This window comes from Monodelphis domestica, chromosome 7 (assembly GCF_027887165.1).
Source record: "Monodelphis domestica isolate mMonDom1 chromosome 7, mMonDom1.pri, whole genome shotgun sequence".
In the NCBI taxonomy this organism is placed as follows: domain Eukaryota; kingdom Metazoa; phylum Chordata; class Mammalia; order Didelphimorphia; family Didelphidae; genus Monodelphis; species Monodelphis domestica.
The window spans coordinates 251,594,934-251,607,649 of record NC_077233.1 but is presented as its reverse complement, the minus strand read 5'-3'; the positions used below and the strand labels follow the sequence as shown (position 1 = coordinate 251,607,649).

General features: G+C 33.9%; 1 long non-coding RNA gene across 1 annotated transcript in view; it reads left to right on the top strand.

Annotated features, from left to right (window-relative positions):
- The window catches only part of LOC130455637 (uncharacterized), a 30,189-nt gene extending 18,102 nt beyond the window's left edge, over positions 1–12,087 (top strand). Inside the window, exons 3-4 of the long non-coding RNA XR_008913739.1 lie at positions 7,403–7,660; positions 11,009–12,087. This is a non-coding gene — a long non-coding RNA (uncharacterized LOC130455637). The remainder of the gene's footprint in view (positions 1–7,402; positions 7,661–11,008) is intronic.
- Positions 12,088–12,716: the final 629 nt, after the last annotated feature.

Genomic DNA, 12,716 nt, shown 5'->3' with positions numbered 1-12,716 from the left:
ATTGACTCAACAGCAATAACATATACTGTTAGCTATTTTTATTAATATAGATCACAGGACCATTGATTTAGATGGGGAAAGAATATCAAATGTAATCTAGTACAATCTACTCATTTTATAGTTAATAAAATCTAAAACTCAGATAGCCACTCATTCAAGGTCACAAATGACAGAACCAGAATTTGATTAAGTTATTTTTCCATTTAAAAGTTTTCTTATTCCAAATACAGTCCTATTTTCACTAAATCTCATATTTCCCAAAGGCCTAGGGAAAACATGATTGTCAATTACTTAGTTCATAGACATTTGTGAAGCACCTACTATGTGCCAGGCACTGTATCAAGTAAACACAGAATATGCAAAGAAAGGCAAGATTATCACTACACTCAGGTGCTCACAATCTTCTAATCAGAAATAAAAAATGGGAATAGCCTAGCATTAAATAAATAGAATTCAAGTAGTTGTAGGTAAAAAATTCATAGGGGCAAATAGAGTCTTAAAAGAGAAAATAAATGAAAAATGAACATAAAAATAGTAAGTAGGAAAAATTGCTAGAAAAATTATAATTTTAAATGTGAATGTTTTAAATTATCCACTATGACAATTGAGTGGCAAAAAATATAAGAAAACAAAAATGTAACATTTCTTCTGTTATATGGAGGAAATATAAAAACAGAGAGATAGCATTAGAGTTTCAATGCTATCAGAAGGAGCAAAAATAAGAGTTTAATAAGAGAAAAACAGGTAACTAAATTATTCAGTAAAATGAAACAGTAGCAAATATTATTAACATATTAAAAATAACTTCTAAATTTATGGCTTACTGTATTGATTAAAATGCAGAGCTAACCAATTATAGAAAGAAGTTTTTTTTCTTCAAAAATGCTGGATAAATTTATCAGAAATATTAACCAAAAATAAAATATAGTACTGAATTAATTGTAAGAGAAAGGCAGCAAGGTGGTATAGTGGATAGAGTGCCTGACCTCAAGTCAGGAAGATTCAGTTTTCTGAGTTCCAATATAGTGTCTGACTTTATGTGACCCTGGGCTAGTCACTTAACTTTGCCTCAGTTTCCTCATCTATAAATTAAACTGGAGAAGTTAAGGGCAAACCTTTCCAGTATCTCTGCCATGAAAACCCCAAATGGGATCATAAAGAGGCAGACACAATTGAACATGATTTAATAACAACAACAATTATGAGGTAAGGTAGAACCAAAACATATTAGCTTTTGAATGGTAACATTAAATAATATACAAATTCTTAGCTCCATATGGTACTTTTACAAAAAGTTAGTATGTACTATAGCATAAATAATTGTAAATTAATGAAAAGCACAAATATAACAAATATATTCTTTATAGACTGTAACAGAATGACAATAGTATTTAATATAGGCATCAGAAGAAAAACAGTATTCCAAATAGAGAATCAATAATAAAATATTGAATATCAAGGAATAAAAAGAAATATCTCATGAAAGAAAATATTACTTATACAGCATACCATTTTTCCCCAATATTACTAAAAGCAGACATTAAGGAAAAAATAATACATTTCAAAACATACCTACAAAATAGAAAAATAAGATTAAAGAACAATAAAGAATAAAGGTTAAGTAAAGAAAGAAAAAAACTGATTATGCAATTAAAAATTGGAAACAACAAATCATTGCATGTCAAAATTAGTACAGATGAGAAAATCTTGAAAATTAAAGGGGATGCTAATGAAATGGAAGGCAAAATACTACCAATATAGCTCCCACTTTGGAATACCACCCCAATTCCTACTTGCAGTGCTGGATTGTGTCCCAGAAGGAAGATGACTATTTTGTCTTTAGGATTCTATCATTGGACCATGTTGATGGGCAGGAACACTTTAGTATTGTTGTTCAGGATACCCATTTAATGTGTTCCCTGATAGTGATTAACTAGTTGTCCTAGATTACCTATTACAAAAGGGCATTTTTTGAGAATGCATCAACAAATCAGCAGTCACAAAATAATTCTCCAAATTGGGGACATGCTCTTCCTTTGTACATACACCAGGTCTCTGAGGATAATGGGCTCATTAATTAATTAATTAGTTAATTAATTAATTAATTAATTAATTAAAATTAAAGTACAAAGATCATACATGTAGGGAACTTTTGTGAATGAGAGGACCAATTCTTCTCAGTCCCCATTTTTCTGAACATCCAAAAAGTATACTTCAGGGCAAGTTGTTCCCTTGCTCTGCTGGGCTGGCTTTCCGCACTGTGCTCTGTCTTGGCTGACAGAACAATTTACTGCTGAGCTGGTTTAATCACGTTGCTTGCCTATTGCTATAGCTCTTTAACAGACTCAGTTATTGTGGCCAGTCACTTCCGTTGCTGGTGGGAAGCTCCTCTGATAGCTTTGATGGATTTCCCAGTTTCACAGTCACTTGTGCACTATCTTCTCAGGATACGCATTCATTTAAGACCAGGAACACAAAAGAATCAAAGGCACCTCTTGTTCATAAAGACATGGCACCCAGGTGGAATGTTACAGCTTGCTGCTGACTCTCTCCCACCTGGCAGTTCACAGCACTTCTCCTCACTTGGAAGAGAGAACAAGATTAGACACTTAGACTTTTAAAATCCCCACTCAGTTTAGTGTTTCCAGCATTATTAGCCCTTCCAAATCCTCAGCCAATCAGATCTTCTTCATGCCATGGTTTTCATGACCAGAAGATGATTCCCCAAACCTTTACACATTGGATTTAAAGAAGTCAGGGCATACATATTATACAAACTCTGAAATGGGGGAAGGGTCTCTTCACACATCAGCTATGCTTGGAAACAAAATGACTATAATATTCTACATATTTGCCTAGAATTCTGAGCATGCTTCATGAAAGACACAAGTAGTAGATGAAAAATTAAAGCTGGGATCTTGCATAGATTAAAAATAAAAAGAACAATTTTCAAGATTCATTCTGCTCAGGCATATTCCAGTATTATATAATATGATATGAGAAACTTTTAAAACAAATAATCAATTAATTTACATAATATTAATTTCTCATTATTCAGCTAGAAATATGTAACAAATATATTATTACATAAATTAATTTAGAGATATGATGAAATATCAACACTTGATAAAGTAATGATTACATTTATTTGTGGAACTGAAGATCTAGGATCTCAAGTAATTTTTTTTTAAATTTGGAATTAAGGAAAATTAGCACTTCTAGACCTCAAATTTTATCCTAAAGTAATAATAATTAATTGTTTGCTTTTAAGTAAAAAAATAATTGGTGGGATAGACTATTTAAGGAAGATTTAGAAATAAGCCAGTAACAATCATTAAAAACAAAAGTATAAGTTACTTGCTGAAGAACTTCTGATTAAACAAAAACTTTTAGGAAAATTTAAATGTCACTTGGCACAAAATTTTAGACTAACCTCCAAAACACATACCATGATCAGCTCTAAAAGGACATCCTGCTTAAATATAAAAAAGTGATATCTTCTTTCTTTTACCATTTATTTTTATACATAACATATAACATAATAATATAACATAACATATGATTGCTTATACATATGAAATACATTATAAGGAGGAAAATGGATAGGTATAGGTTTTACAAAAATGGCAAAGAAAGATTTGTAAGTATAAAAGGGATAAAGGTGATAAAAATAGATAATATTTAATATATGACATTCAAAAAGTTTTATATGAAAAATCATATTCTATGCTATAAAGGGAAACCATTGTCCTGAAAACAAATCTTTACAATGTGTTTCTGATAAGAATTTAATGTAAATGAACAGACATAAGCATATAATACCAAGAACAATTGACAAATGGACAAGTAGTCAGAGAAAATGTATAATTTTCTAAATAAGAATTATAATATTAAAATTAATATGAACAATTATTCCAGATCAATACTAAAAGAAATGCAAATCAAGATAATTTTGAGAGTTTTCCTCCCCATAAACTGGCAAAAATGACAAAAAATGGAAACACTATTTCAGCAGCTTTGAGAATGCACTTCAGTGCATTATTAGGTTTAACTGTGAATTTTCAGCCATCTCTGAAACAATTTTGAATAATGCTATAAAAATGACTAGAATCCCTCTGACCCAGAGATGTCATTGCTAGGCAGTGCTTCTTATATTATTTTATGACTTTTGTGGAACATATTAAATCAGTATTCTAGGCAAGTGTATGAAAGGCTAAAGTGATCAAGAAATCAAAATTATAAATTTTACTTCTACAACAAAATATTCATAACCATTTTTACGGTAGGAAAAAGCTGAAAACAAAATAGCCATTATTTGACTAATGGTTTAGCAAATTGTGGCATACAAATGCAATGGAATATGATTTCATCTTTGGAAATGAAAACTACCAGGAATTCAGAGATATATGGATGGGCTAGTATGAATAGAGGTAAAGTGAAAACAATGTACACAATGACTACAATGATTCAAACGAAAAGAAGAGTAAAATGAAAGTGATTGTGATTATAAGACAACACTTAGCTTAAGAAAAATGTTGAAGAAATACTTCATTGCATATGTTGGGAAGTAAGGGTATGGCTTTGCATTTTCTATCATATACATTTGTTTACTAGTTTGGCTGAATTGCCTTCCTTCCACTTCTTTTAAAAAAAGTCTTTGTTACAAGGAGACCACCTGGGTAGGAGAGTCAAGGATATATTCAGAAATAAATGTGAGGTGAAAAATGATATTAATTTAAATATATTTTTATTTATTGGTTACATTAAAATTCTCTGGTAACCCCCTCCTGCCTGCCCCTGCCCACACTAGAGAAAGCATCATTTGACAAAAAGATATGTGTATATAGGGATAGCCAAGTGACTCAGTGGATACAGAGCCAGACTTAGAGGCAAGATGTCTTGTGTTCAAATTTGATCTGAAACACTTCTGGGCAAATCAATTAACTCCAATTACCTAGCTCTCACCACTTGTGCTCCTTATAACCAATACTTATTATTAATTCTAAGATGGAAGGTAAGGCAGTAAAAAAAGAAATGCATATTTAAAACAATGTTTTGCTTGTTTTTATTAATCACTTCTTTCTCTTAAAGTGGACATACACAAGTCATGCTTAAACAATATTTCTCCTCCTGTGCACAATATTCCCTTTGTTCCAGTTATTCCGTACTTCATAATTTCATATAGGTCTTTCCATTTTTATTAATCTGCTCATCATTTCTTATGGCACTGTAGTATTCTATCACAATCAATGCCACAACTTATTTAGCCTTTCCTCAATTGATAGGCATGCTTTAGAGGCTGGATTTGAACCTAGGTCTCACAAACTCAAGGTGCAAATCTGTATCCATTGTACCTCCTTTCTGTATAGATGACACAGTGGCCTTATGTGTCAGAGATATATTTTATACACAAGTCTTCCTGGCTGTGAAACTAGTCATATATCCACTGTACTATATGGTTTCCTACTACTTTTAAAAGTCAAATTTAAAAAAAATTAAAAGCATTTCCAACTCAATAGACATTTTAAAATAAAACTGCTTTGTAAGAACTACTACATTATCCTCTGAGAATATGAATATGAAAATAAAATAACTCTACTGGATACTTGGAGATAAAATGATACTCAAATATGTAGATACAAAGTAATTTCAAGAGAGGGTTCACAAGTGTTAATTTCTGTGTCAGAAAACTTTAGGAAATTTGAGCATTTTTCATGAAAAGAATGCTTTCATTACAAGGTCATTATTTGTTCTTGTGGATGATTACTCTAAAGTATGTCATTCACAGGAGTAAAAATTCTAAGGACTAAATGGAGGGCTGGAGAGAGAAGGATTGGTGCAATGATTCTGAAATCAAGAGGAAGTCATGACAAATGTTTTTGAAATGTCATCTTCCCACATCATTTCCTCATTATCATCTGATTTACTAGGTGCAGAGAGCAAACAGAGTCCTTCGTCCTAGTGATGTGAAAGCTGAATATAGCTCTAGTTTGTCTGATGCAGTCAATCAGTCAACAAATATTCATTGAATACTCATAATAGATAAAACATGATGAGAGGCTTTCCTGACCCAAGGATTTTTGTAGCAAATTGTCTATATCTCATTGTACAGAACAAATGCTATTTTCCAGTACGTGTAAAGTTATTCTTGGAGGAGAAAATGATACTTCTCATTAAATCGCATGCCTATGTCTCCACATATGTTGTAGTATGTGCTTACACGCATTTATGTATATCTGAATATATATGTGCACATACATGCATGCATTATATGTACATATATAGATAAAGATATGCAACTACCTGTATATATACATATACACACACAAATATCCATTGTATGTTGGGATTTGGGGAAGATCTAATCACTTAAGTCCTCTAGTGTGACTTTGGTTCCAATATATCATTGTAAAATTTGTATCTGCTCTTTGGCATGCCTTTGAAAAGTGAAATCATTTTTATTTCTCTCTTGAAATGGTTTCAAAGGAAATACACCTTTAAAGATAAATAATTTCTCAGACATAAATCCTGCATTATTTCTGTCTTCTTCATTGTAATGTTGTTCATAGAACAAATATGTGTTGATATAACCATCATATATGATTTTCTATGGCCTGAGGATATGACCTTACGGACAAAGGAATATTGAAATTTTGGTCTTGTTGCCTTCTCAGATTCTATTAGGATAAACCTCTTAAAATCACATTTGACTTGGTTCTGGCTCTATAGGCAGACACAGGTGCAATATAATTAAATCTTTAACCTCTTGTGGTATACATTGATGGCTTTCTGTGATTTCAAAAATACTTGTTTTGCTACATGATCTCTGCTTATCCTACAAACCTCTCAGGGTCTCACACTTCTATATGAACTCACCTGTTAAGGAAATAATGACTGTAAAACATTTGTAAGTCCAAAGTCTATGAATTTTAGAGCCTTTGAATCATCCAAGAAGTTTCTACCAATGCTGATACAATACTTCTGGTCACTAAGTGGTCTGAGTTGGCATAACATTGTAATTTTATGCAGAATCTGGATATTTTTCAAATCCCAGACATCAGGCAATTCTTCTGGGAAATCATTTGTAATACCATCTAAAGCTTTGTGGTCTAGTGATTATACGCCTGGATTTATGTGATTAAGGTTAAGTATTTTGTAGTCCAGCAGTGTCACCTTAAAACTTAAACACTTCATGAGAGGATCATGCTTTTTGTCGGCTTTTTGGCTTTATAACTCATCTTTATGAGAAAGTCTTTATGTAGATGAATATGTACTTAGGTGCCTCCTCAGTTTCTATGGTAGAAATAAAGCATTTTTATTTTGGAAAAAAAAAGAGGAATAGACATGAAGTACTGACATTGACAAAGTCCAGAGTTGTTTCATTTTCCTAATTCTTTTTTAGGTTGCATCTTCCTCTTTTTTTCATCTGAGAAGGCACAAGACATAACATCTTTCCATGAAGTGTTTTTGATAATGAAAGAATCTGACCAGAATCCTCCTTAAATTGACTGCCTTCCTGACCATAATCAATATGGTTTTCTACTATTCCTTCAAAAGTGTAATGTAAAGGTCATGGTTCTAGGATATACAAAGTCTGCTGCTCGACAATTGATGGAATCCTTATCTACATGTAGCCAGTGCCCATTCCTTGATATCTGAGGTATAGTCTACCATGATATATATCTGTCACAATTCCTGGTTTTAAAGTGCTTAAATTGGTCTTATGCCAGAAATAATTAATTTAATTTTTCCATATTTTTCCTCTTCCCTAACCCTTGGTACCCAGCGTATATCAAAGACTTTGAGATAGGAAATATTAAGATATATTTTTATGACTTGGTGTCTGGAACTTGTGGGAATTTGGACACTTTCATAGAGTCCCAAGTCAGGCCAGAAGAGGGAGTTCTTCCCATTATTGAGGACACTGAGCTTTTGGTAGGGGGAAATGGCTATATAATGTAATTATACATCCAAGATCCTGTGAAAACTGTGAGGGCATAAATGGGTTAGCTTCCTTCTTTTAGTGAATAAAAGTTTTAGGTAAAGAATGGAGCAAAGGGAATGAGATTGGGGTTTTGAGCATGCTTTAGTTGTACATGACCTTGACTGGGTCTCAGGGGCCCTGGATTCCAATCCTGACTCTATCACTAACTTGATTTATGACCTTAGTCTTATTTAACTGTGCTTCATTTACTTTTTCTATAAAATGAAGTAGGACTAGATCACAATCGTGGCAACCTAGAGTATGGCTTAGAGCAGATACATGAGGCAAATAAATCACATAGGAGGCTGTTCCAATAAGTTAGGAGAGAGGTGATAAAAACTCAATTAGATAATATATAATAATGGATAATAAATCATGTGAGTAGATAGGAGGGATGCTGTTGAAAAATAAATAAGATCTGACCCATATTCATCCCTGTTGATCTTTATGCAAGTTTTGATGCTATCAATTACTGTATCCTGTATACAGACTATTGGACATCTTAAACTGGATATTCCACTGACATCTTAAACCCCACATGTCCAAAACTGAACCTATTATCTTTCTTCCCTAATCTACCACCTTCCAAACTTCTCTATTACTCTCAGTAATAACAGCCTCTCAGTAAACCAGGTGTCATCTAGATAAAATACTATTTAGTTATAAAGTTGTGATTCCTCTGTGATCGCCTGTAGATTTCTATTGTAAAATTGTCTCTATTTGAAATTTTCATTGACCCAATGAATCAAAGCCTTTTGTCTCTATATTTCCCTTAAGACCTTTGTATTTTGGTGCTATTCCATGCAGATAGAATAATAGAATGCAAGAGCTAGAAGGAACCTTGGAGAACATCAAAACTAGTCTTTTTATTTCACAAAGATAAGAAGACTCAAAGAGGTAAAATTACTTGCCCGAGGTAGCACAAACTACTTATAGTTAGTGGACCTCAGATATTCTCATTTTTAATCCATTCCCTCTTGCTACCTCTTTTATGTTTGGGCTCAATGTATGGACATGAGAATCATGTACATTCAATTGGATCTATTAGAGCTGAAGAGATTACCAAGAAAGATAGTATAGAAGGAGAAAAGAAGATCTAGGATAAAATTTTTGGGGGACATGAATATATGTGTGTATATATATCTATACATCCATACAAAAACATGGGCTAATAAAATCATAGGCAAATACAAATTAAAAAAAAATTGGAGTATCTGCCAGCATTTGTTGATATCACTAATTCCCAAGGATTCAATTATCATCTGGTCATTCTCAGATCTTCTTATCCAACTCTATCCTCTCTGAATTTTTAACTGCCTATTGGACATCTTAAACTGGATATTCCACTGATATCTTAAACCCCACATGTCCAAAACTGAACCTATTATCTTTCTTCCCTAATCTACCACCTTCCAAACTTCTCTATTACTCTCAATAATAACAGCCTCTCAGTAAACCAGGTGTCATCTTTGACTCCTCACACTCTCTTATCTTAATAAAATCTCTGATTATGTTCCTTCATTGCTGTGATGCTGCCACTACTCTGGTACGGTCCCTCATCACCTATCTTCTGATTCATCCCTTTGATTCTAGTCTTTCTCCATTCAAAGCCATCTCTCACTCAACTGACACTGAATCGTCCTAAAACATAATTCTAACCATGTTACCTCCTCTCCTCACCTTTTAATAAATTCCAGAGGGTTCCTGTTATTTCTGGAATCAAATCTAAAATCTGTTTCATTGTTATAATGGAAAAATCAGACCTAATCTCTTCATCATAACCATGAGGGGGAAATGCCAATGAAGTATAAGAATAAAGGAGTCTGGAGACCATTCTTTTAAAGAATGAGAACAATATTATAAAGTGAAATCATAAAAAAATATGAAGAAGTATAGAATATAAATGTATCTCAGAAATTTGGAAAGATAAAGAATGTGAATCAGAACAGTCAGAAAAGGACCACTGATACTTTGGAACCATATAATAATTTTGAAGCTCTTTTTCAAAATGGTAGAGCTAGCATTTCTTAGGAGGAAATAACTTTCAGTACAATATAGAATGATAATAAGAATTCATAAGACCGTTCAGGAGAAAGAACATGGGGAAAAAGAGATACTTCCTATGGTGGATTATTCCTTGCAGAGGGTACCAATCAAGCCATATATTGACTTGCATGGACAAAGAGGAAATGTTCGTGTGTGTGTGTGTGTGTGTGTGTGTGTGTGTGTGTGTGTGTGTGTGTATGAGAAATGCTGAAGATATGCTAAAGCTTGTTAAATGTAGTGATTTGATCTATATGTGGTGATTTCTATGAAGAAAGTGATAGGGCTAGAGAAAATACAGGAAGCATTTTTAGAGAACATAAAATCCTAAAGGAAATCAATAGATGGGGGTGGGGAGAGTGTGGCATAAAGATGAAGTGTTTTGTTTTTGTTTTAGAAGAAAGAGGAAGGTGGTAAGTAAATAGCTAGCAATGTAGATAATGTTGAAAAATGCAATTTGGATTTCTTGACCATGCTTGAAATAAAGCAATGTTGGATTCTTTTTTTAAAAAAGAATGTTAGCATATATCTAATGATTCCAGAGAAAAATACATTTATCTAACAACTTATGGATCTGATCAAAAGGGCTTAAAGCTAAGGTAAAACTAGAGAGTAGAGGCATGGCATAGAAGCAAGAATATAAATTGAGATTCTTGGTAATTCATATAAGAGAGAAACAGAGGAACACTAATAATGCTAATGGTCTGACAAAAATGTTCAATCTGTTTTTTAGGGATCATAAAACCTAGGATACAAAGCAAAGGATAAATGAGGGCAGGGGACAGAAGCATCCACAGGATGGGTGGCAAACCCTGCTGACATCAGTAGACTTGGAGGGCCATCTAGCTGGCTTGAAATTCCAAGTGGACCCCAGATCCTTCTGCATTGCAGAAGAAAATCTGGAGTTTTCTCCTAGATCCAAGAACATGTCCAGCATTTCTGTGGTTGTCATCATACTGTGCCTTCTGTATTTCTTCACAGGTCTCATCCTGATAATCCAGTGTGTAAGGATCAGATTTATAAGAGGTTGTTGGCATCGAGGCACATTCTCACTTCAAGGTTACCAGATGCATAAGGAGCTGTTTGAGTTGAGGAGCCCATTTGAGCACTCTGGCCAACAAGATGAGAGCCCAACTATGGGAACTGATAATCCTGTCTTTGAAGGCAAATCAGAGGAGGATTTTAGAAACAGAAGCAAAGAGACTCCCATTCTTAAGCATTCTCATACTAGAACCTCTTGAGTAATGAGCAGCTCAGCCCAGATCCTGACCTGCCTTGACCAAGGAGAGAAGGGTTGCAAGTCCTACTGTTTGGGGCCAAGATTCAGTGTCTTATCCATCATGCCAACTTCTACCATCAATCAGATGTCTCTATTTAACCATTAGAGCTAGGTCTGGGCCTGTTTTTTTTCCTTTGGCCATCTGCTGTTCCCATCATAAAATGGGCACATGATTTGCTTTGTGGTTTTTTTTTTCTTAAGATCATTTTGTACTTGGGGATTTCTTTTTCAGAAAGGAGATTATTGGGAATTATGTTCTGTTTATCTAAATGTTTAAATTAAAATCAATTATTAAAACTAAAAAAAATGTGACTGAAAGTGGGACAAAGGTAATTCCAAGGAAAAGATGATAGAGCAGGGAGGTGGAGAAAGAGTCTTTTTCTCCATCTTGAGGAAAAGAAACACATGGAAGAACTAATTTTCTTCCTAATCCTCCTTGTAACCAGAGGTTTTGCAAGAGATATTGATAGCAGAAATACTGATGGTAGGTGTGGTACCTATATGGTAGGTGTTGATTATATCCCACTGGATTAGATAACTATTTACAGATATTTATTGCCTCCCCTACCATCATCTGTCACATCAAAAGGAAGGGATGGACTGTCTCTCACTTGTATCTCAAATAGTTCTTATTTTTTTTGTTGGAATCAACTAATTCCTGACCACCATACTTTTACTATGCTGATCTGCTCCTACCCCCATGAATGTTTTGTTCGCTCTACATTGTCCCCTTTAAAGATTTTTAACTCATTTTCCTTAATATATAAAAATTATTTTTGCATCTTTGATGTTATTATCTGGTCATTTGGGAAGTTCTGGAAATGGAAGAGAAGAAGTTAGTCTGGAGTAAAAAGAATAGATTTAATCATTGTTTAGTTCCTTAAGACTAAATCAGTCAAAAAAACAACTAGCATACTTTTGAGTTAAGATGTCTGCAGTGTAGAAGGAATTTCACAACTCTTCCTACTACAAATCACAACAAAGAGTTTCAAAAGGACAAAAATCAAAATCAGATGAGGAAAGGGGCTCTACCATAAAGCACAGCCTTGAAGATAGACAGGTTTTGGGCATTTCCACTCTATAAGGGGATAAAATTATACCTACCAAAATGAAAGCTAATCGCACCCCCCCACACACACACACCATCTACTGCTCCAGAATCAGAGCAAAGGCCTGGGCAATCTCTAAATTCTTGGGATATGATTGAGAGCACCACAATCTTACTCCTGAGGACAGCCTTAGTGAGGAGACCTGGGACATGTGGAGTGTGGGAGCTGAGAGAGTTCAAAGACAGGCTGCCCACATAGATATGGCAGAGACTCAAAAAATAGGCTCAAGACAAAAACTGCTCTGTGAGTGCTGCCTTCACTCCTTACTCAGACTTCTGACTAGGAAGGGAAGATAAAACTA